The 19993-nt window shown below is 35.8% G+C and overlaps 2 protein-coding genes across 27 annotated transcripts in view; one reads left to right on the forward strand and one right to left on the reverse strand.

Moving 5' to 3' along the window:
- DPYD (dihydropyrimidine dehydrogenase) overlaps nt 1–19993 on the reverse strand; it is an 854343-nt gene that overhangs the window by 832343 nt on the left and 2007 nt on the right. The window lies entirely within an intron of this gene.
- LOC106968096 (keratinocyte proline-rich protein-like) overlaps nt 1–19993 on the forward strand; it is a 177101-nt gene that overhangs the window by 8749 nt on the left and 148359 nt on the right. The window contains exon 2 of one of the 25 annotated variants that reach the window (XM_053204016.1): nt 18786–18853. The exons of the other annotated variants lie outside the window; for them this stretch is intronic. The gene's annotated coding sequence lies outside the window, so the exon portion shown is untranslated. The remainder of the gene's footprint in view (nt 1–18785; nt 18854–19993) is intronic. 25 annotated transcript variants of the gene reach the window in all.

Here is a 19993-nt window from a genome sequence, read left to right on the forward strand (position 1 = left end):
CTTAATTTAACCATCCTAAAAATACACAATATGGAACTGGATGAACCATTTGATAACTTAAAAAAATATTTAAATGGTGTTTCTTACAATTTGTGGGTCAATTCCAAAGTAAAGCTTCCATTACAACCAGAAGCTTGTAACAGGCAAAATATATTAGTCTAGTAAAATAATATCTAACATAGGCAAGGCTGTGGAAATGTCTCATGTTTATTAAACTAATTCTATCATTAACATAGCAATATGTTTAGAATCAATTATATCTTTTTAAAAAATATTCCTTGGTAAACTTTTCTTAGTAGTAGCTTACAATTCATTGTTTTCACTTTCAAGCACATTATTTGGTCATTTAAATTAAACTACAAGAGAGGAAACCAGAAAACCATTTAGTGCTTTAAAATTTAAACCTCAAGTGTCCTTTTAAAAATAAGTGTACTTTTCCGAAACTGCTAGGCAAATTGCCAAACACAAAAAGGAAAATATCCAAAAATCTGATAAATACAAAGTGAAATTGCACTAGTAGAGGAATTAAAAACAGAAATAGCTACAAGTGTTGCCTCTAAAAAAAAAGAGCTGGGAGAAGATGGGGAGGGGTGCAGAGAAGTCAATGGTGTGCTAGAGCCAGCTCGAATGGGCTCTGGAGAGCTGAGAGTTAATATCTCTTTCAAACTCCACATTTTCAGGGCTTAAAATCTGCCACAGAGGAGTTATTTACCCCATGGTAACTAGCAAACACTACAAATCAGGGCTTTCCTACTCTTCACTCCCAATTAGTTGTTTACCAGTGTGTCACTGGTAAGAATAGTAAAGGGCACCATTGCTTTTCCTTAAAAGCTCTTCTTAATTTATTTTTTTATTTTTATTTTGCGTATTACACTGATTTATAATGCAGTAAACTGCATTATACTGACAAAAATTAAACAACATTTAAAGATGCCATTATTAAAACAATGGGATAATTCAGAGATCCACAAGATTCACTGGGCAGGTAAGCTAATCATAATGTTTCAGTGATAACACCTTAATAATAATGGAAGGAATTCAAAACTCCTTATCAATCTAAAGTAGTTTCCATGAATATTAAAAGACACTGGTGAGCTTCAGTAAGAACATATGAACTTTTATAACTAGTCAATGTAATTTAATTTCCCCCAGAAAAATTGACCCAAAAAGTAAGTTATCAAACTATCAAGTATACTTAAGCCATAGGTTTTTACACAGGTATACTTAATTTTAAAATTGATAAACTACATAATTACACAGATTCTTGATTTATTTCATTTTCAGATTAACTGAGAACTAGACAAACCGCTTTGTATTGAACATTGTACTGCAAATTATGATTCTACAATGTGCACCTCTAAGTATTTGCCATGACATAATTAATTCAAAATTGTATGGCACTAAAAATGTAAAAGGGGCAAGGTTTAATTTAAGTTAATATGAATTAGTCATAGATATACCCTTTAATTACATTTTTAATCCTCGAATATGAACTGGTTGTCTTGACAGTGATATTATTGTTACACAGTAGAATGTAAAATGTCCTCAGTGAATCAGGTTTATAACACATACCTAAATGTACAGAAACTATAGAAGGAAATATATATATATATTACACCCCCCAAACCAACTCTAGCATTTTAGCCCATTGTGCCTATTTCTTTTTCCTAATTTTTCCAACAAATAATATGTCCTGTCAGAGGTCAAAGTAGCCTGGAAAAGGGCAAAACTGGTCAGTTGACATCATATTGAGAAGTGATTGATGACATCTCATCAGCTCCCTCCACTGCAACCATCTGGTTTGTGGATTAGAAGCCATTCATACCTTAGTTCATTTACACATGTGAAGGACTCCTTGAAGAATCCATTATAAAATATCTTATTGAGAAATTTTGTGGGAAAAAAATACAGTGGGAAAAAATGAGGTAACATTTGAAGGACTTCCATTCCCATACTTCTTTGATTCCTCATTTTCTTGTCATGTATTTTAATGTCTGAATAAACAGCAATGTAAAATTGGGTTCATATTCACAGTTTTTAGTTTCCAATTCACTACTGACTCTAATCAAACCGTTTAACCTTTCTATGCCCGTGGTTTCAACATTTCTGAAACTGATGCATTTTTGTAAGGCTGGAAACATGTTTATAAGTAAAGCAAAAGAGGAAAAAAATGTTGTGAGTGCACAGATTCACATTCATCCCTCTTTAACCTAACTCTACCAGCCCCTATACTTACACCTGTCTTACACCTGACCCATTTCAGCCAGAGCAGCCCTCCTCCTCCTGTCTCTAAAGAGAGACACCTAACTCATTTTTGGTCCTTGAATTACTAGAGATCAAAGTGAAGGTGGGAGGAGACTGCAACAAAAGTTACATGAGTTTCTTTATTATTTATTAAATAATATCAAAATAACACTGTAAAAGTAAATCATTAAGCTTCATGAATCTGAATTTACAACATGTAGACTTTAATTCTAAAACCATAATTCTGAACCATCACCCCAAAGCACTCTTTACTTTCTATCTTCATATATAGTTATTTGTGAATTTGCCTCATCTTCCATTCTGATATCATAAGCTCATTCAGGAGAGACACATTTATCTTTCTAGCCAGTCCCCACATATACTTAATGTAGTGCCTAGGATACAGCAAGTACTTAATAATTACTTACAAAATTAAATGGTAACTTAAGCTTTGGAAAAATATATTCAATATTTATTGTAGATTTTAAAAATTATCTATGTAGTTCTTTGCCATATTTGATAATAAACATCTTTTCCTTTCAAATAAGAACCATACATGTCTATAAGTTAAACAACTTTATGATAATACTAACTTACATTTGCATTTATTCTCAATTCATTTGTTCCAAACAAAGCACTATGAGGTAGATAGGAAAAGGATCATGATCTCTATTTCATTGATGGGGAAATCAACTTAAGTTCACAAAGCTAAAAAGTGCCAGAACTAGGACTTAAATAGCATATTTAGAACTCTTTAAAATATGACATTTAACCCTAATTACTTCCTTAAACTATGAATTTGAATGTAATAAAGGTCTTTTCTCTTACAAATGTTAGATATCACCAGCCTTACTATCCTTACATCTGAACTATCTTCCCTCCTTTCCTCTCTTCCCTTCCACAAATATTACAGCTTCTTTGCAATTGAAAACCAAAATCTGTATTTGCTTACAAGGGCTGCCATAAAAAAAAAATACCACAAATCAGGTACCTTAAAACAAAAGAAATATATTATCTTACAGTTCTGGAAGATAGACGTTATGAAATCAAGATGTCAACCAAGCCATATGCCTTCTAAAACCCATAGGGGAAAATCCTTCATTGTCACTTCAAGGTTCCAGTGTTTGCTGGAAATCCCCAGCATTCATTCCTTGGCTTAGAGAGACATTATTCTAACCTCTCCCTTTGTAATCACATAGCTGTCTTTCCTCATATATCTTCACATCATCTTTCCTCTGTGCTCTATTCCTTATACCTGTACTCTTGTTATCCATCAATTCCTTGGTCACCACACCACCCTCTATCCAAACTCAGAATTTAAATCAAGTTCTCTGTTTCACACCCCACTGTTCTTTACAGCAGTCTTGGTGACTTCAGCAGCCACCTGGACCATCCAGCATCTGCTCCTTACTCAAGCATCTCACCACCAATATTTTTTTTTCCTTCCACATCACCACAGACACCCTCTCTCCTGGTTATATTCTTGACCTTTTTATTATTAGTTATCACACCATCTCCAAGAGCTTTATTTCAAACACACCACTCTAATCTTCACCTCTTCCACCTTCATACTCTCCCACCTTCCAACAACTCTTTGACTTTATTGAGGCCACGAACCCATTGAGCACATCACATCTGGCATTCTCACTACTCATTTTCCTATCCTGACTTCCTTCACATTAGATTCCATGATCCACCACTATGACTTCTTCACAACACCTTAATTCTATTCCTTCTCTCACACCAACGTTATTGCCCAAGTAAATCTTAACCCAATTAACTACTCTTTGTCTAAACCCAAGCAGTTAAAAGTGGCTAGAAGAGGGGAGCTTGGGTGGCTCAATTGGTTAAGCAGCCAACTTAAGCTCAGGCCGTTTGTTATCTCATGGTTTGAGAGTTCAAACCTCACATCAGGCTCTCTGCTGTAAGCACAGAGCCTGCTTTGGATCCTCTGTCCCCTTCTCTCTCTGTCCCTCACCTGCTCGCTTGTTTTCTCTCTCTATCTCTCTCAAAAATAAATAAACATTTTTTTTTAAAAGTGGCTAGAAGAATCCACAATCACATTCATGTTAATTTCTTAACAAATTTCAATTGGAAAACAAACTTGCCTAACAATCCTACTATAATTCCTTTTTACTTTCATTCTCCCACTTTCCAGAAAGTTTATTCATACTTTCATCCGTTCTTAAAATTTATATCCTGTTTTCCTCTTACCCTCTGTTAATGCTATTGCCTCACACTCTTATTGAGAAACTAAAAACTGTCAGATGGGAACTCCCTCTTCTTCCTGCCACCCACTATAGCACGCCTCTGCCATACATCTGACTCTAATGCTTATATTATCAATCCTATTCCCCTTCACCAAAAGAATCTCTTTATACAGGTAATTATCCCTTCTATGTCCTTCAACAGTGGTGTCTCTTTCTATTGGATCTCTTTCCATTAGTATATGTCCATGCTCTATTCTCTCTCTCCAGCTACTTCCCAATTTCTGTGTTCCTCTTTAGAGTGAAACTTTACCCCGGAAATTTCTAGTGTCACTGTCTCACTTCTCTATCTCCTGTTCCTTTCTCAATCCATCCAAATTGGGCCTCTTTCTCCAATAGTTATTATTAAATTCATAATTTCTCCATGTTACTGAATTAAAAGGAAACTTTCAGGCCCTCATTTTACCCTCTCAACAGCAATGTAGAGAGTTGACTATACCACCTCTTTCCTCCTTCCTTGGTTTCTGTGATACCACGGCCTCCTGGCTACTTTTCCTTCTTCTAACCTCCTAAATCTCCAACTCCTTGTCTAGCTACACTGTCTCTTAGTGATTTTACTCAGCCCCAGGATTTTACACATCATTTTTGTATCAATAATTCCCCAATTTCCATCTCTAGCTACGATTTCTTTATTAACCTCAGATACTTATTTCCAGTTGACTACTTGATATCTTTACTTTGGTATCTAATAGGGATTTCAAACTTAATGCCATTAAACAACACTTGTATCTCATACATCTGTTATTTCTTTTTGCCCCTCAGATAAAGTTCAATCCCACCTCTTTAATTTTCATTCTTTGTTCTCAAAGCTATGGCAGACTCCTTCTGGTACTTCAGGTTTAAGTACAAATGTCACCTCCACGAGGAGGCCTTCTCTGACTGGCCAAATAAGGGAGGCCCCACCAGTCATTCTGCATCAGATTATTCTGATTTACTTTTACCAAAGCTCATGATACTACTGAAATTACCATACAGTTTGAAATTTTTACTGCCTTTTATTTCTATACTGTAATGTTATTTTACTGAGAGCAGAAATCTTTTGTCTTGTTTGTACGCATATTTCTAAAATCTAACTAGTGTCTAGCACATAGTAAGAAATTAATATGTATTTTTGAATATACAAAAAAGTTAAACTTCTGTGTTTAAAACATCAAAATAGAAGATAATCAAAGAGATAGCCCATTGGAGTCAAAAAGGTAATTGGTAGCCATTATTAGTATTAGAGGCAGTTAGGCTGTAACAGGATGTATGGAGGCCAGCAAAGAAGAAGTAATGGCCAGCTACGGGGAAAGTCAGAAGCCTATCCTGGTAGCACTCCAAAACAAAGCCACAAGAAGCTGGATCAAAGGAAACAGGCCCAAGATGGCTGACAAAGTAGGCCAGAAAGCTAGGACCAAGCAAGGTAGGAAAGGCACGAAACTCTACTTCCAAGAAATCCCCACCTCCTTGTTAACAACCATCAATAAAAGATAGAAACCCAAACCCCAGCACCCACAGCACTCTCTGTCTCACTCTATCTCAAGAGTGTACCTTCACTTTAATAAACTTTCCTGAATGTGTTGCTATCCTCTATGTTTTGTCTGTCCCTCAATTCTTTCTCGTGACGAGACCAAGAGACTTCAGCGACATCTTTGGAGTAGACTGGGTCAAAGCCTCGAGGCATGGGGTCTCCCCAGTTCACCCAGCAACATTAGCATTTTAATATTTAGTGCTAATTGCGTATTTGCTGAGCCTATTAAAAATGATGAGTATGTAGTATTTCCTTCAATCATACAACAATTCTATGATATAGGTACTTTTACTGCCCCCATTGTACAGATGAGGAAATAAAAACACGGAAAATTGGAGTTACTTGCCAATGTCAAAAACTAGGATGTGGCACAGCTAGGATATGGTGGACATTAGCACTTTAATTCCAGAGTCTACACTCTTTTTTAAGCTTATTTGTTCATTTTGGGGGAGGCGGGAGAGGAAAGGAGAAGAGAGAGGGGGAGAGAGAACCCCAAGCAGGTTCTGCACTGACAGTGCAGAGCCTGATGCAGGGCTCAAACCCACAAACTGTGAGATCATGACCTGAGCCAATATCAAGAGTCAGACGTTTAACCGACTGAGCCATCCAGGAGCCCCCGGAGTGTACATTCTTAATCACTAATCTGTGCTACACTTTCATTTTAATTGAAACAAACAATAATGATCCATTATATACTACATTATAATAAATACTATAATAGATCAAGTCTACTAGTCCATTGCTGCTTCTGAATTTGCCTGAAGTTAGTTTAAGTGGATAATGTTTCCAAAAGAGTATTGATTTTGTGATTTTATAATTCATTAGCATCTAAGTTTCTTAAAATCTGTGATATTTCTACTTTTCTTTTGTATGTGCGTGTACTTTATTATTGAAATATAATTGCCTTACCATATTATATGAATTTCAGATGTACAAAATAGTGATTCAATAATTATGTACATTATGAAATGCTCACCATGAAAGTATACTTATCATTTGTCATCATATAAAGTTATTACCATATTATTGACTGTATTCCCATGCTGTAGTTTTCTTCCCCATGAATAATTTATTTTGTAACTGGAAGTTTGTACCTCTTAATCCCCTTCACCTATCTTGCCTATCCCCTCTCCGCCCCACCCTGGAAGCCACCAGTTTTTTCTCTGTATTTATAAGTCTGTTTTTTGTTTGTTCATTAGTTTTGCTTTCTTGGATCTACATATAAAGTGAAATGATACGGTGCTTGTATTTTTCAGTCTGACTTCTTTCACTTAGCATAATACCCTCTAGGTCCATCCACATTGTTGCAAATGGCAAGATTTAGTTCTTTTCCATGGGTAAGTAGTATTCCATTATGGGTATATACACCGCATTTTCTTGATCCATTTATCTGTCAACAGACACTTGGATTGCTTCCATAATTTTCTACTGTAAGTAATGCTGCAATGAACATAGGGGTTCATATATATTTTCATGTTAGTGTTTTCATTTTCTTTGGATAAATACTCAGAAGTGGAATTATTGGATCATATGGGATTTCTATTTTTAATTTTTTGAGGCTACACCAATTCACAGTCCCACCAACAGTGCACATCCATTCTTTTCTCCACGTCCTCACCAACACTTTTTTGTCTTTTTGGTACTAGTTATTCTGACTGTGTGTTATTCTAGTTATTCTGATAGCTCACTGTGGTTTTGACTTGCATTTCCCCAGTGATTAGTAATGCTGAGTATCTTTTCAGGTATCTGTTGGCCATTTGTATTTTTTCTTTGGGGAAATGAATATTCAGGTCCTCTCCCCATTTTTAAATTGATTATTTGTATTTCTGGTGTCCAATTATATGAGTATGTATATTTTGGATATTAATCTCTTATCAAGTATATCATTTGCAAATACCTCTTCCATTTAGTGGGTTGCCTTCTCATTTTGTTGATAGTTTCCTTTGCTGTGCAAAAGCTTTAGTTTGATGTAGTCCCCAATTGTTTATTTTTACTTTTGTTTTGTTTCCTGAAGAGACAGATCCAGAAAAGTATTGCTAAGGCCAATGTCCAAGAGATTACTGCCTATGTTTTAAGAATTTTATGGCATCAGGTCCTACATTTAGGTCTTTAACAATTTTGAGGTTATTTTTGTGTATGGTAGTAGAAAACTATATGGTCCAGTTTATAGAGTCCAGGTATCTCATCACCATTTATTGAAGAGATTGTCTTTTCCCCATTTTGTATTCTTGCCTCTTTTTGTCATAGATTAATTGACCATACAAATGTGGTTTTTTATTTCTGGGTACTCTATTCTGTTTCATTGATCTAAATGTCTATTTTTGTGCCAGCAGCATACTGTTTTTGTCACTACAGCTTTGAAATATAGCTTGAAATCTAGAATTGTGATACCTCCAGCTTTACTTTACTTTTTCTTAAGATTGCTTCAGGATCTTTTGTGTTTCCATACAAATTTTATGATTATTTGTTCTATTTCTGTGGAAAATATTATTGGTATCTTGAAAGAGTTGAATCTGTAGATGACTTATGGTAATAAAGACATTTCAACAATATTCTTCTAATCCATGAGCATGGTCTTTCTATTTATTTGTCTCATCTTCAATTTATTTCATAAATGCCTTATAGTTTTCAGAATGCAGATTGTTCATCTCCTTGGTTAAATTTATTTCTAGGTATTTTATTCTTTTTGATGTTATTTTTAAATGGGGTTGTTTTCTTAATTTCTCCACCTGCTACTTCATTATTAGTATATTGAAAACAACAGATTTCTGTGTATTAATTTTGTATCTTGCACCTTCACTGAATTCATTTGTTCTAAGAGTTTTTTGGTGTAGTCTTTAGAGTTTTCCATATTTAGTATCACACCATCTGCATATAATGACAGTTTTACTTCTTACCAATTTAGATTCCTTCTCTTTCTTTCTTTCTTTCTTTCTTTCTTTCTTTCTTTCTTTCTTTCTTTCTTTCTTCTCTGATTACTGCAGGTAGGACTTCCAGTACTATCAAATAAAAGTGGTCAGAAGGGACCATTTTGTCTTGTTCCTCATCTTTAAAAAAAGTTTTCAGCTCTTCACCATGGACTATGATGTCAGCTGAGGGTTTTTCATACAAGGCTCTTATTATGTTGAATTGTGTTCCCTCTAAACTCACTTTGTTGGAAGATATTTCTACTTTTCTTATTTGTATTTCTATTTATATTTTTCTCTTATTTTACTCTTACACTAAAATTCTGTTAAAGCACATTTTTTAAAAGAAACTCCAGGAGACCTGGGGAAATGGCGGCATAGGAGGACGCTGGGCTCACCGCGTCCTGATCACTTAGATTCCACCTACACCTGCCTAAATAACCCAGAAAACCGCCAGAAGACTAGAGCTAGGCTTGTCTCCCCAGCCAAGCACAGACAAGAGGCCCACAGAAGAGGGTAGGAAGGGTGGAGGAGTGGTGTGCACTACACGGACTGGCGGGAGGGAGCGGGAGGGAGCCGGGGCAGAGGGGCAGCCTGCCGGCCAAGCAGAGCCCCCAAGTCTGGCTTGCAAAAGCGGAGGGGCTGGACGGAGTGTGTTCTGACAGCAAGCGGGACTTAACATCTGGAAGGTTATAAGCTAACAGCTCTGCTTGGAGAGCGGGAAGGCTGGAGGACAAGGGGAGGGAGAGTTGTTGAGCCCCAGACTACAGAGCACAGCTTGGCGGGGAACAAAGGTGCTCACCAGCTCCATCTCTCTCACCCATCCCCCAGCCAAAATCCCAAAGGGAACCGGTTCCTGTCAGGGAACTTGCTTGCACCGCATGAACACCCAACTCTGTGCTTCTGCGGATCCACCCCTCCAGCGGCAGGGGTCTGACTCCCTCCCAATGCCACAGGGCCCCTCCCGAAGCAGACCTCTGAAGGAAAAGCGAGCGGTGCCTTCCCCTCCTGCCCCTGTGCACCTTGCCGGTCCACCCCAGCTAATACGCCAGATCCCCAGCACCACAAGCCTGGCAGGGTGAAAGTAGCCCAGATGGGCCACGCCACCCCACAGTGAATCCCACCCCTACGAGAGGGAATGAGAAGACACACACCAGTCTGACTGTGGCCCCAGTGGTGGGCTGGGAAAGACATCAGGTCGGACTGCGGCCCCGCCCACCAACGCAAGTTACTCAAGACAGCACAGGGGAAGTGCCCCGCAGTTTCGCACCACTCCAGGGACTATCCAAAATGACCAAACGGAAGAATTCCCCTCAAAAAAACGTCCAGGAAATAATAACAGGCAAAGAACTGATCAAAAAGGATTTAAACAATATAACAGAAAGTGAACTTAGAATAATAGTCATAAAATTAGTCACTGGGCTTGAAAACAGTATAAAGGACAGCAGAGAATCTATTGCTACAGAGATCAAGGGACTAAGGAACAGCCAGGAGGAGCTAAAAAATGCTATTAATGAGCTGCAAAATAAAATGGAGATGACCACGGCTCAAATTGAAGAGGCAGAGGAGAGAATAGGTGAACTAGAAGATAAAATTATGGAAAAAGAAGAAGCTGAGTAAAAGAGAGATAAAAAAAATCCAGGAGTATAAGGGGAAAATTAGAGAACTAAGTGATGCACTAAAGAGAAATAATCTACGCATAATTGGTATTCCAGAGGAGGAAGAGAGAGGGAAAGGTGCTGAAGATGTACTTGAAGAAATAATAGCTGAGAACTTCCCTGATCTGGGGAAGGAAAAAGGCACTGAAATCCAAGAAGCACAGAGAACTGCCTTCAGATGTAACTTGAATCGATCTTCTGCACAACATATCATAGTGAAACAGGATCTTATGTGGATCCTGAGAAACTTAACAGAAACCCATGGGGGAGGGGAAGGAAAATAAAAAAGAGGTTAGAGTGGGAGAGAGCCAAAGCATAAGAGACTCTTAAAAACTGAGAACAAACTGAGGGTTGATGGGGGGTAGGAGGGAGGGGAGGATGGGTGACAGGTATTGAGGAGGGTACCTTTTGGGATGAGCACTGGGTGTTGTATGGAAACCAATTTGACAATAAATTTCATATATTGAAAACAATTAAAAAATAAAATAAAATGAAAAACAAATAAATAAATGAATAAATAAATAAAAGAAACTCCAAGCCCCTTTAAAATGTGGGAAAGATATTCAAATTAATGAATATTCAAACAAATACAAAATAAAATCAGATAGGAGTTTTCACACAACTGTCCACTAAATAATTAAAAATAATTTTAATGTTGAAAAGGATACCATTTCATATACATTAATACACTGATAACAGATGTATAAATAGGTATACAACTCAAAAATATTTCAAATCCTTAAAATAGTCACATGTACAATTGATAATTTCCCTCTTGAATCCTTTAACAATGTGATCTTAAACATGTATAAAGAATAAACATTTATTACTGTCTAGCCTGGGATGGAGGTGTCATAGGCAGTGATTTTCATGGATCATGTAAGAAATTTCTGCATATGTTTTTATCTCTTTGAACTATCTGCATATGTTTAAACATACCAATGTTCAGAGCTCAGGTTACTAGCAAATTTTAGCTTTAAAATGTAGCATGAATCAAAGCTAGTTTGGTTAACATACCTTAGAAGAATGTTTTGCTTTATTAAATTTGTCGCTGTGAGAAAAATGTGTTGAGTGTAAATAGTTACATTCACCACTCTCTTCCTCTTCCTGAGAACCATAAGAAAAAGAAAAAGGAGAAAAAATTGCACACACACACAAGCTTCTGTATATGTGTATGTATACACACACACACACACACACACACACACACACTTCTGATATATAGGTCTAGGGTGAAAGAATCCATTGAGAACCTGGTCTGCTAGAGTGGTTTGAAGAGAGGGAGAGGTACAGGGTGGAAGGTACAATACAAAAGTTTCCATTTGTGGTCACACATTGGAACACCTGCAGTTGGTGTTATATATATTTATTCATTCAAGACAAAAACCTGAGATTTACCTATTTAAAATAACCTGAAACCCAACCTCACTCTTGGCAGAAAAAATAAAGAAGTATCAGGCAGTCAAGCCATGATCTAGAATAAAGCATCAAATCAGCACTGAGTGCAAATGAAGTCATATCCACATCAAGGGAAACTACGCTCAGATGCCTATATGTTCTCTAACCCTGAATGTGGTGGAGGGATGAGGCAAATTAGTAATTGGTTCCAATTCCACTTTTTCCGTTCTGTCTTTGCACCCAATAATGGGCCATTTTTCCTTTTAAAAATGCTTTAAAACACACACACACACACACACACACACACACACACACAATTCAGTTCAATCATGTAGGTAGGTGGAAAAGGCAAACTGAAATGCACTACATATCAATGAAGCCAACCTTTTCAAGTGTATTCTAGGCAAAATGTCTTAAGGAAAAAAGTTATTGAAGCATTTTAAATAACTATTACTAAAAACAAAGTAATTATCTGATAATAAAGGAGAGGCTTGAATAAATTTTGGTATCTCCACTGCGTGGAATCTTACAGTGCTATTTAAAACTATTTTATTTATTTTATTTTATTTTATTTTATTTTATTTTATTTTATTTTATTTATTTTATTTTAATATAATTTATAGTCAAATTGGTTTCCATACAATACCCAGTGCTCATCCCAACAAGTGCCCTCCTCAATGCCCATCAACCACTTTCGCCTCTCCCTCACCCCCCATCTACCCTTAGTTTGTTCTCAGTCCTTAAGAGTCTCTTATGGTTTGCCTCCCTCCATTTCTTTAACTTTTTCCCCCCTACCCCTCCCCAATGGTCTTCTGTTAAGTTTCTCAAGATCCAAAAAGGAGTGAAAACATATAGTATCTGTCTTTCTGTGCTTGGCTTATTTCACTTAGCATAATACCCTCCACTTCAATCCACATTGCTGCAAATAGCCAGATTTCATTCTTTCTCATTGCCAAGTAATATTCCATTGTATATATAAAACACATCTTCTTTATCCATTCGTCCATTGATGGACATTTAGGCTCTTTCCAAAGAACTGCTAGGAATCCACCCAAAGTATACAGGAGTGGTGATGCATAGGGGCATTTGTACCCCAATGTTTATAGCAGCACTTTCAACAATAGCCAAATTATGGAAAGAGTATTTAAACTATTTTAAAAGTTAGTATGAACGTGAGGAAACAGTTCTGAATGGAGAAGAAAACAAATATAAACTGAATATGATTAAAACTGTTTAGGAAAAAATTCCTTACGCATAGAAAAGTATTAAATCATTGAGCCGGGCTATTTTAGGTGGTGTGACTATGTATGTTTGACGGCTTCAATTCACTCTTTTTGGCATTTTTCTTTCTGTAATGATCATGCAAAATAATTCTAAAAATCAAATCACAGTATGGGTGCCTGGGTGGCTGATTCAGTTGACTCTAACTCTTGATTTCGGCTCAGGTTATGATCCTTAGGGCATGGGATCAAGCCCCACATTGGGCTCTGTGCTGAGTGTGGAGCCTGCTTAAGATTCTCTCTTTCCCTCTACCCCCTCCCCCACTCTCTCTCTCTCTCTCTCTCTCTCTCAAATAAATTTAAATACATAAATAAATAAAATTTAATCAGAGGAATGAAAAAAAATTAATAAAAGTTAACCCCCAAAAAAGCATCTTGCTGTGAAAGCTGTTATGCTATTATTTAACTCCTGAAATCTGTGAGAACTAAATAGCTTTCTTTGAAATATGAGCATTTTAATCAAGCATTCTACTCTGTACTCCCCAATATTTATCATGAAAACATAACTGAAAGAAAAGTTCTCAAAGCTTTGAGGTCACTGTGGAACAGGTACAAGGAGTCAGAGAAAGGTAACTTACATTCCCTATGGGCTAGAAACCCCAAAATTTATACTCTGATTTCCACTGACAGTTATCAATCAAGAAACACACTGGAGAAACTAAGAGAGTCTCAGCTCCTTATTTGGAATCTCTAGCTGCAATTTCTAGTTAAGGATAACACCATCCAAGAGACACAAAATATGAATTTATAAATTCCATATCACCCTCACAAAACTCCACCAATATATAGAAGGATTGGACTTTGTGTGCTCAGGAGAGATTTAGATTTAACTCATTTGTTTGATTGAAAAAGAAAATGAAGCAGGCAAGCATGAAGAAAGTTTAAAAATCATTAAGTATATCAATTCCATAGAGTCAGTATAAATGGTATACTTAATCCTGCCTAGCATGTAAAATACAGTAGCTATGACAACATCACGTCTGCATTTCCTCAATATGATCACTCAGCAGGTCACATTTCCAAACAATTTCACCATTGCCGTATTTTATTACAAACCATCCTTAAAAGACTGATCAATAGCAAACTCATTGAGAAGTCAGCAAACTCTTCAAAGTGGTTGAATGATTTCCACAAGGTCAGAGAGCAAGGGACCCAACATGTAGAGCAAACATATCTGCAGGCCTGTCCCGTATTCCAGAATACTTACATTAATTAACATACAGTAAATACACATTCTCTTCTATTGTTTTGAAGATTTTCACATGGCTTTTACATCAAACTAACATTTTTAAAGTTTTAACATGCTGCTATAGTCAATTTTTAATACCATTCAAAGGATTTCACAAAGATTCAACAAAAAAAATCTAGTTAGGTAAATCCATTGTGGGCAGGTAAAACAAGTTGAAAATTAGGGGATGAAGTTTGGAGAAAGAAGTGTAAGTGGGGGAAGGGCAGTGGGGAGGATTCGCAGGATGGTGGGTAATAAAATATGGGAGAAGAGGAGGTGCAGTCAGGGCTCCATCCATGAGCACCATCTGTATAAATCAGGCCTGGAGTTGACATGTAATTTTGTGTGGGTCCCCTGAGAAGTGGCCCTCAGGGCTTCATTATTGATGAAGAGATTTTTCTTCAAAGTGGCCCAGTCAGCAGTGCCTCAAGGGGACATTCATAAGCACTCATAATATCAATTTCCAAGCACCTGGGAGGTAAGGACACAGATTGTCTCTTTAATTATTATGATAAAGGTAGAGGATAGTGAGAATGCTTTTACACAACCAAGCTGAAATTCTCAATGAAATAAAATTATCATAACCTAACATTAAAAAGTTTAATATTTGAGTCATCTTTCAGAAAGAGCACATTTTACATTTTCCTGGTGCAAAATAGGTTCATCTCCAATTCTTTCTTTCCTAGTAGTCAAAAAAGTTTTAATGAACAAATACAGGGATGCTCAGAAGTCTAGAAAAAAGACTTTCTTTGAAGCTAATATACTTGCTTAGAGACATTATAAGCTTAGTCCAGTTTGTACAAACAGATATGACCTGGGCTTTTTTAAAAAATAATTGTGTAGAGATTTCTTTTCAGAAAAGGATAATACTAAATCCCTTCTATATATCGTTCAGAATACCAAGAAATAATTTTCACCAATACATTGGTCCTGAGAGAGTCTAAAAATGCTCAGAAAAACACTGAAAAATCAATCCATATGTACACTGCAGTAAAATAATAAGGGTTGGGGAGGTCAGCCTTGGATTTGAGTCTTAGTCCCTAGTGGATTAGATGTAGATAATCCCATATAGACAAAACCTATGCCACACACTTCCTTTGAATCTCCTTCAATTTACACCAGAGGGCTAGCAATACAGAGGGTGTTAAACAGATTTTTAAAATAGAAGTAAAAAGCAAAATGAACTGGGTCTCTTTAATTTGATCTGAATTTCAGAAACTCCCCCTTCTCACTGGTAATATTGACAAATAAAATTAAGGAACTTTCTTATAAAATATATCTGCAAAATATATCCTCATAATTCTTTTAACTTCATTAACTCCCCCCTCTTTCACATATTTTAACAGGCTTCGATATCACTTGTTAATTTTTGGAGTTGAACAAAATTCCAGCCAAATGACATTTACATAAGACACATGATATGTGCAACAATGATGTTTGAAAGAAGTACCTGGTATTTTTTTTAATATTTATTTTTGAGAGACAGAGAGACAGAGTACGAGTTGGGGAGGGGCAGAGACAGCAGGGGACACAGAATCGGAAGCAGGCTCCAAGCTCTGAGCTGTCAGCACAGAGTCCGATGCAGGGCTTGAAGTCACAGACTGCGAAATTATGACCTAAGCCGAAATCAGACGCTCAACCGACCAGAGTCACCCAGGCGCCCCAGAACTACTAATATTTTAAAAATACATATTTTATGTGAAAGATGCTATCTGAGGCATTATATGTATATGACACCAGTTAATCATTACAGCTATTGCATGAAATAATGAAGCATAAATCCAATTGACAGAAAAAGAAATGATAGTTCAGGAAAGAACTGACCACAATCACAAAAATTAAAAAAAAAAAAAATGAGAGAATCAGGATAATTAGAACCCAGGTCTGTTTAATACAATGTTTTCTTTTTTACCATGAATTGAGGTTTGATTTTGTGAAATACAAAATAAATAACTTTAAATAAACGTACTGAGTTCCTAATATCAATAAGTAGATATCTGTAGTGAACATTCTAAAAGAAAAGTAATACAATGAGTTCACACCTACTAGCATAACATTTTAATTACAAGCAATGGAAGAAGAAATAATTTTAAACCATAGGAAATATATAATCCTATTAAGAGTTATCTTAGTGGTATTCCTGCCTCCAGGTTATCTGTGAATGACCACACTATTGATGTTTGAGGCCAAAAAAAACTTTCTGTTTTGATATAGAGGATTAAGAGCAAATGAAGTCCTGAAGGTAAACATGTCACATTTGAAAATGAAAATCTTGACTATATATAAATTTATAATCTTAGAATGCCTTATGAAATATTTTTAAATTAAGGCAGGGTATAAACGATGTTGAAATTTTCTTACAGTTTTAAGGACTGAAGGTTTCTATTCATATTTGTCATTGTAGACAGCTAAGAGGGAGAAAAATAAGTTGGCCAATCCTACTTTTCAATATCCTCGTTAGCTTCACTTAAAGCCTGGACCATAACAAATCTCGTCATATTTTCTTTGTCATATTATTTTATAACTTTATTTTTTTCAGTCTCATTGTCTTTAATTTTAGTGTTTTTAATTTTATAACAAATTTATGCTTATTAAAAATTCTCCCACAATGATCAGATAGGTTTACCTTTACAGTAAGGTCTATTTTTCAGCTCTTGCATTCTTGCCTGTTTATATACAGAGTTTGGTAAAATGCTGTATTCAAATAGTTAAGGAAAGATGATTGCTTAAAGATATCCAGTTTCCTCAGGATTTTGGCCCTAGATCTTTTTCATATTCTTATCAATTCCTTATTGCAAATGTTCAGCTTTCCAAAACTGAATTTTTCTTCCAGAATGAAGAAAGAAGGCTACTGAATTCCAACATATTTTTACAACACTATCTGCTATGATTAAGATTAAGCAGATCCAACGTAAAAAATTCCCTAGTGATAGAATCGTCATTAGTCATTAATCTCACAGTTTTTAATTAAACTACTAAATTGGTCACTGAATTCATGTGCAGGAGGTCTAATTTCTTTTAAAAAACTATACTGAAGTCTATACATCTGGCCATGCTTAACTCTAGAAATACACCTTAAAACTACAAAGAGCTGAGAGCCAAAGCATAAGAAACTCTTAAAAACTGAGAACAAACTGAGGGTTGATGGGGGGTGGGAGGGAGGGGAGGGTAGGTGATGGGCACTGAAGAGGGCATCTTTTGGGATGAGCACGGGGTGTTGTATGGAAACCAATTTGACAATAAATTTCATATGTTATTATTAATAATAATAATAATAATAAATTTATTCTCTCCTTTAAAAAAAAACTACAAGGAGCTATCATTTGGAATGAAGTAACTTCCCAAATCACACAATCAGACACATTTTTACTGCCCAGCTTAATTTCTTAGAAAGGAGAAATACTTTGAGTACGGTCCACAGGACAGTTTAAAATAGGGAGGACAAGCATATTTTTAACAATTCAAACTCACAGAACAGGTTTAAAATTTAAAAACTTTAAAAAAAATTAAAAGCTTTAGCAAGTCGAGATAGCATTTCCTTAGATTGGTGGTGCCTAATCAGTAAAAGAAAGGAGACAAGAAAGAACTGTCATTTATACACTGAATAAAAAAAACATAAAAGTTTAAATAAATAAATAAATAATCCATAGCTTCTGCAAAGTTGAATCTTTATTCTCTCCTTTGGATCCATAACCCTTCCCCTTCCCAGGGACAAAAACAGTTATGATAGAGGGTATTCTGAAATATTTTCTCCCACCTCTACCAATTAATTCATAACCCCTGCCTTCCCTTTTTTCAAAATGCTCCTTAAAAATGTACTTTTCTCCCAGTTGTTTCCTTTATCTTCCCATTTTCCAAGTCCATGATTTTAGTAACTTATTTTCTTAATTAATAAGCATAGAAAATTCTCAAATGAATGGAAGCTAGAGTATAAGTAATTCAGAAACTGTTTCTGTTTGACTTGAAATGCACTATGATTCTGTAGACAATGGACTGAAATCCCTTTCTGATTCAGGGTAAATGTGAAACACTCACTAACTGATAATTCAAGGAATGGACGTTGACTTGTGATTGTGAAAGCATTAGAGTGGTAGGTAGCATTTGAGTTTGGCTGTAAATATTTACCAAAATTACTATTATTCAGAAAGTTAAAGGTTTCCTGTAGCTGCATACATTTTCTTTTAATTATACTTCTATAGTCTACTCTTAATTATCCATGTCAGTGGAGAGGAACAGGACACCGAACAAAATTACACTTTTCTAAAATTATTCTTACTTGCTTTTAAATGAACAGATATTGGCATTATACTGGTTATCAATTCAAACTAAATGAAGTACTGTGAAGGTACCACTGAAGTCAGGGTAAGTGACCAGGATTGGGTATTCACCTTCTCTGAAACCTTCCCAGGAGAATTTGTATTCAAAAGTCATCCTTGACAAAATTCAGCTTTGTCCAAAATGTAATCCCATAAAGTAAGATGACTTTCAAAAGCACATAGCTACCGTTAATGATTTTAGAATACTAATTATTTCATTGGCAGGGATTTTCCTAAGATATTTGTTCATACTTTTATTTTTTAACATTTGTCCTTTTTCCTAACAAGAATATGTCAACTTGTGACATTTATTATATTTCCTATTATAATTTTCCTTATTTAACAGGTTATGAAAATATGACTCAGAGAAGCTAAGTAACCTTCCTAAAGTCACAGTTTAAAAGAACTAAACTAGACCTCAACCCAGTTAGCTCCAGATCCCAGGGTCTGAATCACATTTATGTACCAGGGAAAACAAAACAAAACAAAACAACTTCACTTCTCATGCTGCTTCTACAATTACCATAGTGACAACAATTTTTGAGTATATGAGCTAGGTTCTATCGCCTAATATCTATTACTTACTAATGCATCATTGTGCTTTATCTTTCAGCCTGAAATATTCCATTTTTGGGGTTTGGTGACATTCTGATTGTTTTTTATGCTCCCAATCCTTCAAACCCTGATGTGATACTTAATTAAGGCTAGACATTATGGAGTGAACACACAAGGCAACTTTACCTCAGTAACTTTTTTTCTTCAGAAATAGAGATATTTCTTGGCTGCCTCACTGAAACCTGAGATTCTGTAGGTAGCTTATGGGGAAAGTTAAATCACTATTATAGTGGGTTGTCACCATCACCTTCTGTTCTTTTCACATTTATCAAGTGAACCTGTATTTTGTTCCATACTGATTTTTTTTTAAGATTACTCCATGTACTTGAGACTAAAGCAATGGTCACAGTCAGATCAGTCTCTAGACAATGGTCTTAAGGAATTCATTCAAGGAAAGGAAACCCAATGTACGCATTCAAATTTGATAGAAAACTGAGCTTTCATAATTCATTCTGATTCTTCAAACAAAAATGAACTTTGGTGAATCAACAGGATCAACTGAGACATCTATGCTTAAATGTGTTCCTTTAGGCTTAATGTATTTTTCTTCACTGCATTATATTTTAATGAT

This window comes from Acinonyx jubatus, chromosome C1, assembly GCF_027475565.1.
Source record: "Acinonyx jubatus isolate Ajub_Pintada_27869175 chromosome C1, VMU_Ajub_asm_v1.0, whole genome shotgun sequence".
NCBI lineage: Eukaryota > Metazoa > Chordata > Mammalia > Carnivora > Felidae > Acinonyx > Acinonyx jubatus.